Source organism: Montipora foliosa, unplaced genomic scaffold (genome assembly GCF_036669935.1).
Source record: "Montipora foliosa isolate CH-2021 unplaced genomic scaffold, ASM3666993v2 scaffold_412, whole genome shotgun sequence".
Taxonomy (NCBI): Eukaryota; Metazoa; Cnidaria; class Anthozoa; order Scleractinia; family Acroporidae; genus Montipora; species Montipora foliosa.
The window spans coordinates 1580760-1585000 of record NW_027179715.1 but is presented as its reverse complement, the minus strand read 5'-3'; the positions used below and the strand labels follow the sequence as shown (position 1 = coordinate 1585000).

Sequence of the window (4241 nt, the reverse complement as noted above, 5' to 3'; positions counted from 1 at the left end):
TTGACTTCGTAGTGACGTAGACAAATAACGAAATAGAATTAGAAAATTAAACGAGGCTTACCTGTAAGGTGAATTTTTTGTAATTAGGGGTTTTCAAAATTATTAAACTTGTAAATAACCTTTTGTGGCAATTCACAATCTCTCCTTTAAAGACTGCAAGCTCTGGTTTCGCGTACTCTATTTCACGTGACTCCTACGTTCCTGACCAATGACTCATAGATTTCAAATCAAACTTCATCTTACAGGTAAGCCTCGTCTAATTTTCTAATTATTACACAGTCAAAACTTTTCGTGTTCAGGTGGAAAACGGTTTGGAAAATGTTTTCCTTCCGCATTTTTCGATGGTTTCAATCCAGTTTAACATAATATATAGATTTAGCCAAACCTAAAAGCGGAGCTCCCTGGTTATTTATTCTTACTGCCAGCAAGGTTTGTGAAAATAAAAGGTTTCGAATTGTCCGCGTTTTGATGTTTCTGATTGCTGCTTTAATAATTAAATCATTTTCTTTGCTTTCTTCTATGAAAAATTCATTGCCTAACTAGTGAATTCCACGGTAAATTTTGCGCTAAAAACCGATATCGCATGAATCACGAAGCGATGAGTGCGACATCGGTTTTTCCAGCGAAATTTACTTTGCAATTTACCAGTTTGGCAATAAATGTTTCTTGAACCGCATGAGTTTTAAAAGAAAAAAAGCACACCCTCAGCGAGCGAATGGAAAAGGGGAAAAAAGGCCATTTCAGAGTTAACTGTCAATAGCCAGCGAATAGGAGTCACGCTAGAATTAGAAGCCTAAAAACAACTTTCTCAGTTCAAGGTCAACTAGAAGCTCCAAAAAGCTTACACTGGGTTGCCTGTGGTACGCGTTACACAAAAAAAGAAGTCACTGAAAAGGCTAGTTTCGAATTGTGCAGCAACAAAAAAACAGAGTCGAGGTTCAGGGGAATAATTATCATTTTGTATTGTTCAAAACAAATAGAAAATGCAAATTATTCCCCTGAACCTCGACTCTGTTCGTTTGTTGCTGCGCAATTCGAAATTAGTCAATTGGGTGGTATTGAACTGCAGCGTTCCAGTTAATTTTTTTCAAGTGGGGCGTCATTAAGACCATTTGAGGGGTCACCCACATGTCGCGCCAGCAGAGGCCCTTTGGCTCACACGTTCACACGCTCTTGAGTAAAATTTACTCGTTTCTTCTTTAAATAAATAGTCTGCAAAAAACCTAACTGCAAATTGCTCTGACGGACGTTTTCCAGCATGTCTTGCAGTTGCACTAATCAAACGTTTATTGCACACACTAAGAAAGGACTGAAGGTGTTGTTTCCGCTTCATAATTCCTCTTCTTGTTAGTCTAATCTGATGCCAGGTCAAAACCTTGTTTGGCTTTGCGTTTGCACCAGAAAAAGACAAGCCAAAAGACAGATGAAGAAAAAAAAAAAAACATAGTTTTTATATATAACCCTGAATCGAAATCTCATCGAAAGATTAATGACAATCGATCTTAAAAACAAGAAAATTTCTGCAGTCTCTAACTTTTATGAATAATCGGAGAGGTCATGATGTTTTGTCGAAAGGAAGAAATTGATCACGTGCTAGGCAACCATGAAGGTGCACGTGATCACCTTGTGTCAACTGAATGAACTACGGGAAAGAATGTTAATCGTTTGTCGTTTTCAGAGTAAAACAACGTACTTGTTAGCCAAGAAACTTCCGTCGTTGGTTTTTTTAATTTTGTTGTAATATTTAACTGACTATTTAGATTTCATCTGTCGCGTCAGGAAGCCTTCTTTGTCGGGTTCCTGAGAAACGTATCTATTTTGACTTCAGGGTGAACTATTTACACAATCGAGAGGTTGAGTGGCCATGTAATTGAAAATCTAAACATTTATGAGATACAAAAACAGACTTGCAAATTATCGCAAATCACAATGCTGGCAAGCACAAAAGCAGAAGAAATGGTTAAGTAAATATGAAGTTTGTTACTATCTGAATGTTTTAGGGTTAGGGTAAAGGGATATATTGTCAAGCAAATTATGTAATTTCATGACACTCAAAATTCGCAAAAAGCGTGAGTTTCATGTAAACAATCTTCGCACTAGCAAGTCGTAGCAATAAATTGGATTAACCAGGAAGTTAAAGAAATATTGTTCGCTTCCCAAATAAATTTCATCTTACACTACAATGACAAAATCATTTGTCAGAGAAATAAAATTCCTGTCTCCTCGCGTATCACATTTCAACGCACGTATGCCAATTTGTTAACTCATTTTACCCGCGATTTCCGCGAAATTTTTCTTCTTTCAAATACATTGCATTAGAAAAAAATATTATTTCTCGTCAAGCGTTCCATGTTTTATGTTTAAATAACCACTAAAAAAAAAGATTTTTAACGATCTATCCGTAGATATTTTTCCATAATTTAATATTATCTGTCAAAATTTGCACAACAGTCAAATCATAAAAATAGCAACGCACGCAACAAGTTTAGTCGCATTTACCTCTTCGTCGATTTCTAATGCTTAGCAATCATCCTTTTAAATTTCAGAGAAATCTACCGGTCCGCGAATATTTTACGAGTTTTTTTTTAATGGGATGTCAAAAGGCCAAGTGGATGTTATTTATAATAGGGGAAGCTCGCGCGATCAAGTTGCGCGAGTGACCCGTTATAAATATTTTTTCATAAAATGTTCCCGAATCGTCAAGTATCACCACAGGAAACAAGAACATCATTCTAAAAGCTTGTTGTACGCAAAAAGTAAGTTCTGAAGGTAATTTTGAGAGTGGAAATCAAGTTTACGCCGCATGGTATATTTTATTTTTATTAAGTTAACACTACAGAAAGACGCTTACCTTATTTTGACACCAAAATGCTTTACTATTTTCATAAAAACTATCCAGTTCAGCTCGCATATTACACAACATCATGAATTCATAAAGGCCACCTTTTCCGGCGAAATATTTTTTGAAACAAACCACTTCCTATTTCATTACGTGCGTGAAGACAAGAAACTCAATCGTGTCAAATTACACTCCGTGTCAAAAACGCAACTAAATAAATTTCCCACAAGTGTTCAGCCTCAAACCCTTAACTGAAAAACCCTTTACTTGAATTATCAATCAAAAAATGGGCAACAAGCTTTCTTTCAAATAATTTTTGACTAACAAGAATTTGTGAAATTTCCAAATGTTGCCAGAAGACTGTGCAGAATTGAGTACAAACAAATAAGCCAGACAACACAGATCACAGATCCAAGTCTCTGTCTTTGTTAAACCCATAAGTTACTAGAGAAGTTTCCATTTGATTTCCGTGTTGTACCAAACACCACACTTGTACAATATTAGAACTACAGCTCACTTTGATTACGGCTCGACGGGCGACAGACTGTTGTCAAAGACATTACTCGTCCCTTTTAAGTACCAAACAGTTGCTTAATTAACCCTTCATGTAAAAATCGCAAGCAACAACATCGTTTAATTCTAAATAAGGAAGAACAGTGCAATCAATTATAGTTTCAATATTATTCTAGTTTTGTTCCCCAGATCTTGCTGATCATGACTTTACTTAATTCTTGGTAGATAAGACTCGTGGCATCTCACCTAATCCCAATTGGCCTCAATTATATAGCAACATAGAATTAACACTAGAAGGGTAAGGTCAAAGAGTACTTTAATTTTAGACCTGAAACTGTCCGTATTAACTACTATTACTTGATTTAAATCAGCTGTGCGAATCAATTTGTAACTAAGTCAGACAATTCCTTGTGGAGTGACCAGGCGCATAGCTATGTTATATTTTTAAAGCGTATTTGGGGCAATATACTTACATGTAAAATAAAGAAGTGAGTCCTGAGAAAACTTTTCCTGGGAGTTGAGTTATTTTATTGTCATGAAGATATCTAGAAATGAAAACATGAAACGTAATGTATATGGAAACTAATATAATTGAAAACTAAGTTAACGCTGCACTAATTTATCTTGAGGTGGCTCGAACCGGTTTCAACAATTTGGGGGGAATGTGTTATTAGAAAGATGAACTCTACAACGTTTCACTTAATGGCTATGTTATAATACCATATGAAGCACTACTAATTGCTTAACAAGATGCACATATTAATGTGACGTTATAGATTATTATGGAAAGAAAAGAACCATCTAAAAACGCCCTATAGTTTGTGTTTAAGCGTTTATATATTTAAAACGAGCTCGGTGACTCCCATTTGTTATTGTCGAAAAGTGATTA

General features: G+C 35.6%; 1 protein-coding gene across 1 annotated transcript in view; it reads right to left on the bottom strand.

The window, feature by feature from the left end:
• Nucleotides 1-3874, bottom strand: part of LOC137988305 (uncharacterized) — a gene marked incomplete at its 3' end in the record, with an annotated part of 80586 nt that extends 76712 nt beyond the window's left edge. Inside the window, exon 1 of the mRNA XM_068834339.1 lies at nucleotides 3826-3874. The remainder of the gene's footprint in view (nucleotides 1-3825) is intronic.
• Between the last annotated feature and the right edge of the window lie 367 nt (nucleotides 3875-4241).